The sequence below is a fragment of the Trichechus manatus genome, unplaced genomic scaffold (assembly GCF_000243295.1).
Source record: "Trichechus manatus latirostris isolate Lorelei unplaced genomic scaffold, TriManLat1.0 scaffold00001, whole genome shotgun sequence".
Lineage (NCBI taxonomy): Eukaryota > Metazoa > Chordata > Mammalia > Sirenia > Trichechidae > Trichechus > Trichechus manatus.
Window position 1 is genome coordinate 12,730,356 of NW_004443937.1, and position 10,124 is coordinate 12,740,479.

At 43.5% G+C, this 10,124-nt stretch overlaps 1 protein-coding gene across 2 annotated transcripts in view; it reads right to left on the reverse strand.

Annotated features, from left to right (window-relative positions):
- RAF1 (Raf-1 proto-oncogene, serine/threonine kinase) overlaps nucleotides 1–6,622 on the reverse strand; it is a 98,677-nt gene extending 92,055 nt beyond the window's left edge. For both annotated transcript variants that reach the window (XM_004368345.2, XM_023740532.1), the window contains exon 1: nucleotides 6,180–6,622. The gene's annotated coding sequence lies outside the window, so the exon portion shown is untranslated. The remainder of the gene's footprint in view (nucleotides 1–6,179) is intronic.
- Between the last annotated feature and the right edge of the window lie 3,502 nt (nucleotides 6,623–10,124).

The following is a 10,124-nucleotide window of genomic DNA, read 5'->3' on the forward strand; positions in this document are numbered from 1 at the left end:
CAACTGGAAGAGCGTAATCGATGTCACTGAACTGTGCATGCAGAAATTTTTGAAATGGTGTATCTTTGGCTATGTATATTTTCAAAAAAAAAAAAGGTTGAGAAGGGAGAGAGTTGACATGTTGTGAGGTTGTTAACCAATGTCATAAAACAATATGTGTACTACTGTTTAACAAGAAACTATTTGTTCTGTAAGTCTTCACCTGAAGTACAATAAAAAAAAAAAGAACAAAGAATAAAAAAATAATAAAAACAGTTTTATTGAGATATAATTCACATAGCATACAATTCACCCATTTAAAGTGTAAAATTCAATGGCTTTTAGTATATTCACAAAGTTGTGTACCCATCTCCACAATTAATTTTAGAGCACTTTCATCAACCTGAAAAGAAACTTCTATTTCCCAGTTATTGCCCATTCCCCTCCTCTTCCATCCAGTCCCTGGCAACCAACCTACTTTCTATCTCTACGTATTTACCTATTCTGGACATTTCATATAAATGGAATCATATAATATGATGCGGTCTTTTGTGACTGGCTTCTTTCACTTAGAATGTTTTCAAGGTTTATCCATGTTGTAGCAAGTATTGTTACATCACTTCTTTTTACTGCTGAATAATATCCACTGTGTTACATTTTGTTTTTTTATACAACTGTAATCGTTCCAGACACATAATTTTGTGTCCAGCATTTTCCATATAATAAATGCCTTATACCATATTTAATGAAAAGTTGTGCCCCATCAAGTGCCTGTACCACAGGTGACTTAATGATTTTATTATTATTGGACATTTGAACTGTTTCTAGTTTTTTCCTACTGTAAAAAACTTTCTTAAATGCAGGTTGGGGCTCCTTTCTGAATGACCTATCTGGATCCAGGGAAATGGCTCTCCCACAAACCCTGAGTTTCCTAGTGAGATTTGCCACAGAGGGCAAGAGTCACGTTCTTCCAGGGAAAAATCAGGATTTTATCTATCCCAAATCTAGAGAAAGGACAGATGTTTAAAGGTACTGGAGGTTGAAAAGAATACCTCCAAAATACCAGATTAAGAATAAAAATCCATAATTATAAAGACATATTAACCATTAACTAGTCTGACTCTTCAATCAGAAATCTATGGGGATAAAGAAATCAGACCACTTTTACTTTCCATAGCAGGTTAGAAGAAAATTAAAATGAGAGAGCATCTTGACTATAACAGTAAAAATGTTGCTACCAGATGACTTAAATCCAGCAAGTAGGAAAAGGGGGAAGACAGCCCATAAGGGTCCTCTAAAGCAATCAGACATATTGGGTTCCCCTAAAACACTGACTGTTATTGCCTGCTGCTTCCCATTCTTTAAACAAAAATGTAAACAACCCCTAAATCAGAAAGGTTTTAAAATTCTGAGCTAGTTTTAGGATTATTAATCCTCATCCAGTAAGATCCCTTAGAATCTGGTCTGAAAATAAAACTACATGTCAAGTGTTCCTCAAAAAATACTATGTATACTGATTGGAAAGTGATGTCAATTAACACACTTTGTGAGTGATTTGCCAAAGAAACTTCTGATAGCCTGGCCCAAAACAATAACAAATAAATAATATCCACTTAACATTTTCCTTGGTAAGGCAGAGATTCTAGGCATAATTTTAGAAGAAAAGCAAACAAATCTGAAGTTATCTACTAAAGTCACCAAGAGCTACACAAGTAATTCTGGGAGAAAAATAAGAACCAAATGACTGTAAAATTAAGGATAAAAACTTTAATATGCAATTAAGAAAATTTTATTCACAACTTTAAGGCAAAAATAAATACCCAGCCATTACTATGAGGATTACAGGCAAGGTAGTTTAGCCCTACACCAGAGGTACCAAATGAATTGTAATACAAATACCTAGCAGTATTACAGTTGAACCCAGTCAGATGAGCAATTTGGAATACACGCGCGCGCGCGCACACGCGCACACACACCTCTCTCAATCCTAAACCACCTCATCCTAAACGAACACAAGTGTTCCTTGATTTTCCAATTAATTAAGTCAAGGTGCGCAATTTTTCAACAAGAGTTTTTGTTTTGTTCTGTTTTGGTTTTAAAGAAATGACTTCATGAGCTGCACAAATTTAAAAAAGAAAGAAAAACCTGACAAGTCAAGGCTCAAATTCTGTGGTTTCATAACCTCCCCACCGTCATGTTAGTCCACTGCCTTTCAAAGACAATATTTAAAATTCTCTTCTGCAAGTCAACATTAAGGCATGCTGTTTGGCTAACAAGCTCCTCCCAAGACCAGGATTATTATATATGGCCTATTATGTCCCTAACATGCAAACAAAAGTACTCCCTCATGTAATATTTTTCTATTTTTAGGCAATAGGTTACTAAAAAGTTATCTGAACTTAAAATGTAGTAGAAGCATATATCTATTAATAGACTACTTAAAATGTAATTTGAAGTTGTTAATTATATTTCCCATTTACTAAATAAACTAAAAAAACAAAAACAAAACCTATTGCCCGTGAGTCGATTCCAACTCACAACGACCCTATAGGACAGAGTAGAGCTGCCCTACAGGGTTTCCAAGGAGCGCCTGGTGGATTCAAACTGCCAATCTTTTGGTTAGCAGCCGAACTCTTAACCACTACGTCACCAGGGTTTCAGCTAGGCTTCTGGAAAAGTCAAATTAAACTTCCAAGAGGTATGGAGCTGTTGCCATTGTTTAATCTTCACAGCAAACCACCTACTTTGGATTTCACAAATGGCATGTTTTAAACTAAAAGCAACTAGTTTTGCAGCAATTATAAGATACTTGCTATTTAACCATTCTCCATTCATGTTTTAGATACTTTTTGTCATTAATGACCAGCGTAATCAGCTTCTCACCAGCTTAATCGGCTTCTCACTAAAGTTTTCTTTCTACTAAACCAAGTCCCATAACATATGTTCAAATGTACTTCACTTAAGCCTTCTACTTTGAAGACACAGGGTTTTTTTTTCCCAACTACTGACAAAACTATAACAAGACTAAGCAATTTCACTACAATTTATAATCACAAACACCACATAGCTAATAGATAAGCTTTTAGAACAGAAACAGTAACAGGTTTATTCTCCCAAGTATCCAGTGTTCAACTAGGTCAAATGTTTCTGTTGCATTTTAAACAGTTTAGCCCTTGAAGTGATAAGGGTGAAAATAAGCCAAAAGAATCTTAATGTTCTTCAGTGGTATATAATCAGAACAACCCAAGAAAGATTTAGAAACTGCCAGCTGAAGTCTGTTAATATCTTAATAATCACTTTAGCATTAGCATTAATCACAGTAATAAAGCTATTTTAGGAAAATTATGCTCATAGAGCTAAAGACTTTACAACAGAATTGCAATCAGGGGACTCTACCCTGTTTTACTACATAAAACACATTTGCTATTCTAAAAATACTCACTAGCATTCTACATTTTCAGATGATTTATAAGATCTATCAACTTCTATATAACTGGGGAGCCTGGTTTATATCGTCAACAGCCATTTAAAACTGAGAATTAGTGAAATGTACATTTATAGTCAACATTTTTGTGAGCAAACATAATTTTAAAGGAATCGTTTGCAAGAATACCTCAGAACGTGAGTTCGGTCCATTCACCACTGTATAAATGTAAAACATTTGATCTAAAACACTTTTAACATGTTCCTAACTGGGTTTAACAAAGTAAATCCTTTTCATTACTGTCAGCTTCAATATCATCGAGAGGGACCAAAGTAAATGAAGACACTGAGAGATATGCAAGAATAAAGGATAATCAAGGTAAATGCTGTAACATAAAATTCTGCAACAACAGTAGTAACAACCAAAAATTTGTGAGTGGTTACACAGGTAGATATGTATGCTACACAGGCGTGGGAGGGCATACAGGAGTACATACAAGTGCATATACAGGTACAGTTGCAGGCATTTGTATATATATATCTGTATGTCCTGCACATATATTCACATATAAGAGCACATAGCAGGCACGATTATGGAAACGTCTTAGACATATCCAAACACCTCATGGGACTGAGTTACTGGGTTTGGAGGCTAAGGACCATAGTCTCGGGGGACCTCTAGATCAACTGACATAACATAGTCCATAACGATAATGTTCTAAATCCTAGTTTGGTGAGTAGCGTCTGGGGTCTTAAAAGCTTTTGAACAGCTATTGGTCTCTTCCTGTCTGAAGCAAAGGAGAGTGAAGGAAGCCAAAGACTCAAGGAAGCAATTAGTAGTCCACAGGACTAATGGCCCACACAGACAACAGTCTCCTCTAGCCTAAAACTAGAAGAACTAGATGGTGCACAGCTACCACTACCAAACACTCTGACCAGAGATACAATAGAAGATCCCGGTTAGAATGGGAGAAAAATGCAGAACAAAATTCAAATTCATTAAAAAAAGACCAGACTTATTAGACTGATAGGGACTGGAGGAACCCCCAAGACAATTACCCTAAGACACCCTTTTAACCTGGAACAAAAGCCACTCCAGGAGGTCACCTTTCAGCCAAATAATAGATTAGCCTACAAAATAAACAATAACACCCATGAGGAATGTGCTCCTTAAAACAACTGTATGAAACCAAAAGGGCAACATGTGCCCAAAAACCAAAGATGAGAAGGCAAGGAGGGGCAGGGAATCTGGACAAATGGAAACAGGGAAGGCAGAGTGGAAATGGGGAGAGTGCTGATACATTGCAGGGATAGGAACCAATGTCACGGACCAATCTGTGTATGAATTACTGAATGGAAAACTAATTTTCTGTGTAAATTTTCACCTAAAACACAGTAAAATGTTCAAAAAAGAAGAAGGAAACACGATTAGGTATCATAAGAATAAAAAATCAGCAACACTCATTCAGAAGAATCCAAATTAAATCAACTAATTCACCACCATCTTCGAAAAAAGACCCTTAACAATCTAGTAACTTTTCTTTTGGACTCTCATCTATCACTATTTCCCTGCACCCCAAACTATCTGCTGCTCCCCAAACTCATCCCAACTCCTGCATGCCTCTATTTGTACCAGGGGTTCCCTCCGCTTGGAATGCCCTTCACCTCCCTCCTCACCTGGTAAGCACTTACTTATCGCTCCTTCAAAACTCGGCGCAAAAGTCTCCTCTAGCATACACGCTTCCTTAAGTCCTCTTGGTAAAACTAGGTGTTCTAAGTTCCCACAGCACTTGGCGAACCAATCCTTATCATATGGCATTGTTTTCACGTCTTGGGAGCACAAGGAGGGCCAACTCTCTCCACACAGCCTGCAGAGGGCTAGGCAGGCAGAAATATTCAGCCAACGTGTGAATTCATTCCCTACCTAGATTAAGTGACCTCCTTGAACCCAGTCACATCTCAAGGAGACAATATGAGATTCTATCATTCTTCCCACCAGAGAATGAATACCATGGGCACACCCAGACCCTGGAAAAAGAACAATGAATGAACACAACCGCCTTGCCTCTCACTATCCAAACTCCTCTCTCCCGGCATCGACGAACTCTGCAGAGCCTTCACAGTTGCGGGACTGAAGTGTCCCAGCGGCTCTCATTTCATACAAAAGACGGCCCCAGATCTTCATTCCAAAGCATCCCGGAGCCCATGCTCAGCCTCAGCGTCCTAAACCTTTCATTAGTAACCCACAAAGTCCTGAAACCCAAGGCGAGGCCCCCATGCCTTTGCGATGGGGCACTGACCCATTTCCTCCTCTCTTTCCGATTCCCCTCGTCTTCCCTGAAAGAGTGACACCTGGGTGAAGGACCCTGAGAGAAGGTGCAGGCCCGGGTACCCCACCCGCGGCCAGAAAAAAAAAAGGGGATTAGCTCATCCGAGTGACAACACCAATACAGGGCAGCTCTGGGTGGATTCTCCCATTGCCAAAATATGAGGAATGTGCACTGGGCACAGGGGTGGCGCTGGCATGTTTCCCCGAAACACAAGAAAATCTGAGTGGGGATATGGGAACTTGGCTCGCCGGCCATGACACCGGGCCCCGGGCCCCCCCGCCGGGGGGTGTCACCCCCCGGGGTGACAGCGGCCTGGCCGGAGCCCCTCGCCCCGGCAGCCGTGGGGCCGCTCCGTCAGCGCCGCCCAGGCCCGGCCGCCAGGGAGCCCGGCCCCTCAGCCCCGCCGCCCGGCTCCCCCGGCTTCAAGGACCCGGCCCCGCCGCCTACCTGAGGGAGCCAGGCCAACCCCGTGTCCCGTCGTCCGGCGGCGGCGTCTAGTCCACTCCTCCTCCCCGCGGAGACTGAGGGAGCGGGAGGCGGTCACATTCGACGCGTCCCCAGCCCGGGGGACGGGGCCCCGGGCAGTCCCCGCATCGTCCCACTAGCGCTCTGCGCCTCAGGATACACACCCAAAAGCCTAGCCAAATGGCCCGCTGCGGGGCCCAAGGAAAACCGTAGGGAAGCCTTCCCGCCTCAAGCTCGTTCTCGTCTTACTCCCACCATCTAAGATGGCGGCCCCAGCGCCCGCGATGAAGAGACTCTCGGGCGGCCCCGGCAAGCGAAGCCTCCGCTCGGTGCTCCTCCTCTCGACCTGCGGCACCACCGGCTCTCTGCTTCTGCGCGAGCCCGCCTGGCAGCCGGCTTCGAGCTTGATTCGGGCATCGATCACTCTGGGCTGAACTCGGCCCGCCTTCTGTGGGGGGGGGTGCTGTGGCCTCGAGCTCCGTGCGGACGCCATTTCGGAGCTGGGGATACTGCGAAGCGGGGACTGTGTGGGTTACTGGCGAGGCGGCCCGCGACGAAGCAGGGCCGGGTCTGAGGCCCAGAGGATGGTCTGCCAGCCTCACGAGGCCCAGATGTGACCAGACGTTCTCAAGGATGCACAGCACGGAGGACAGTGGCCAGCTTTGGCGCGTCCTCTCCGTAGTCGGACACGTCTGATGCCGAATCACGACTCTGCCCCTCACCGGTTGTGTGGGAAAGTCACTCTTTCTGAGCCCGTTTCTTAATGTTTCTTCATCTGTAAATTGGGGGTTTATGCCTTGCTTCCCATCAGATTGACCAAAAATTAAAAGATTGGTAATAGCCAGTTTGGTCCGAGGTATATGAAAACCTGTCGTGTACCCTCACACAGCGCTGGCACGGATACATATCGGAGGGCAATTTGGCGTTATCTATTGACTTTTTTTTCTTTTTTAATTTGAACCCTGGTGGCGCAGTGGTTAAGAGCTTGGCCACTAACCACGAGGCTGGCAGTTCAAATACACCAGCCGCTCCTTAGAAACCGTATTGGGCAGTTTTACTCCTATAGAGTCGCTGTGAGTCGGAATGGACTGGAAGTGGCAACGGGTTTGGTTGGGGGTTTATTAACATTTTTAAATGTATATACCTTTCCAGCAATGCCACTTCTGCACAAATATGAACACATACACACAAAAAGGCATGTTCGAGGACGTTTATTGCTAACCAAAAGGCCGGCAGCTGGAATCCACCAGCCGCTCTTTGGAAACCCTATGGGGCAGTTCTATTCTGTCCTATAAGGTCGCTATCTCCATGGCAACGGGTTTGGCTTTTTGGTTTTGGATTAGAAAAACACTGGGAAAATGTGGTTTAATTAAACAGAACACTGGTTAAACAGCATCACATCCACGGTATGGAATATCACCCATCTGTTAAAAACAATGAGCTAAGTCTATGTATTTACAAGGAGCCCTGGTGGGGCTGGGCAGTTCGAACCCACCAGCAGCTTCGCTGGAGAAAAGACCTGGAAATCGGCTCCTGTAAAGATTATAGGGTTGCTCTGAGCCGGAACCGACTGGACTACACCTAACAACAACAACGATTACGACCTTGAAAACTATTGCTCAGTTCTACTCTGTAGTAACTCGGAATCAACTTGATAGCAAAGGTTTTTTTTTTTTGTGGTGGGCGGGGGGAGGGGCTTAAATCTGTGCATATTTTTAAAAAAACTCCAAGACATTTTAAAGAAATAGAATATGTACAGTATTTATGCAACACAAGCACACAAAGCTACTTAGTACCATGAGTTACATTCATTTATTTAAATTATGTAGCACACATTGTTGTGGGTATTGGGAAATCAACAATAATCAAAATACATGTCATCTAGTGATGGGACACACACACAAAATGTAAATAATAAATTCAGGTAGTGATACATGCTCTATAAAGAAAAATGAAGCAACATGAGGACAGGAGTCTATGGACCCACATAAAAATAAATGTAAGGGAAAGACGGAAGGCATAACATATGGAGGGAGCATGAAGAAGGATTTTTTTTTTTTTTAAATGGGAATATAACCCTAATACCTACCTCACAGGATTAAATGGGATAAAACATGGAGAGCACTTAGCACAGAGCCTGGAAGTTGAGACTTCATGTGGAGCCAGATTGCCTAGGTTCGAATTTGGACCCTACCACTTCCTAATCTGTAACTTGGGCAAGTCACTTTAACCTCTCAGTTCCTCAGTTTCCTCATCTATAAAGAAAAGGTGATAGTACCCACCTCTTAGAGTTGTCAGGATTTAGTGAATTTAAGATGTAAAGCACTTGGGACACTGCATGGCAGACAGATTTATACAAGTGTTAGATGTAATTATTACAGCTGTCTCTTATCACATCATTGTCATCATCAGTATTATTACTTGAGGCAGAGCACCAGGCTACACTTGCTGACCTGACCCCAGGTCATTCCTTCCTTCAGTGACCCACAGCTGGTACGTGCCCAGCACTTTACAGTTTAGAAAGCTTGAAGACCCTGTGCCTCATTCAGGCCGCATAGCTGAACTTCATTTTTTAGGTGAAGGAATGGAGACACAACAGTAGGTCAAGCCAGATCACCTAACACACAGGCGCAGATAGCTTCATCTTATTCCTAGTCCAGCCCTGATTTGAAGCCCTGATCACCACCCTGATTTGAAGGCCTGTCGGGAGATAAAGTTGTATCAGACTTCTGTGGGCCCTCAGGGAGCTCCCAACCCCTATCATGGAGAAGAGTGACTCTAGCTTTCCTACCACCTACCTCCCCACTGTCTGCCCCCTGCCCACCTAGTGTTGATTCCCCTCAGCCCTGGCAATTAAGCAAGCTGCAGAGTGCACCTTTATCCCAGCTGTCTGCAGGTTGCCACATACTCTGTTCTCCTGAGTAGTCCCAATGCCCTGGTAACAGGGACCAGGCAATAATGTAAATGAGAGAAGTGGGCCAGGCGGGGCGACTCAGAAGAGAAAAGGGGGGAAGGAAGGAAGGAGTCAGTGATGGTTTGAAAGAAGAATGGATGCACCAGGATCTCAGATAAACAGAGGAGCGAAAGGATGGAAGGGTTCACAAGTGGCAGGGAGGGTGTTCTGGGAAGGGGAAAATGGAAACTTCCCCAGATGTTGGAATGTTCTGTTCCTTGACCTAGTGAAAATTGGTCACATTGTACACTTAAGATGCATCTACTTTTCTCTATATTTGTTACACCTCAATAACAAAAAATTGTTGTGAAAGATGGAGAGTATTGTCATTGAAGGAGAGAAAAATTAAACAGGCAACAGCTACCGTTTGTGGGGCATCTGCACATATCAGGCATTTTACACAATCCTTGGTACACACCATAGCCCTGAAAGGCCGAATTTTCAGAGGAGGAAATCTTCAGGAGGGCACATAGTTCGTAAGTGGTGGAGCTGGGATTTGAACCTGATTGTTCATTCTTCGTTCAGTCAATAAAGAATTATTTTGTGCCTGATATACGCCAGGCCCTGTGTTAGCCCTGGGCCTGTGAACAAGCCAAAGTTCCTGACCTCAAGGAGGTAAGGTCTCACCAAGGAGACAAGCAGCAAACAAATAAACCAGTAAATCAGCATTATAATCAGGATTGCAGGGAATAACTAGAGAGTAATAGAATGGGAAGGGGTCAAGGAAGGCCTCTCTGAGATGTGGTAGTTAAGCTGAGCACTGGAAGATCAGAAAGAGCTAAAGCAACAGCTCCTGCAAAGGCCATAAAGTGGGAACGTGCAGGCCAGCATGGTCAGAGCACAGGCAGTAGAGAAGAGATGAGGCAGGCAGGTGGGAAGGGGACAAGGAGAGGAGGGAGTCCAGTGCCATCCTCCGTCTCAGGCCAGTTTAATTTTAGTCACAGATGAGTTTGAGGTGTGGGCCTGGCCTGGGC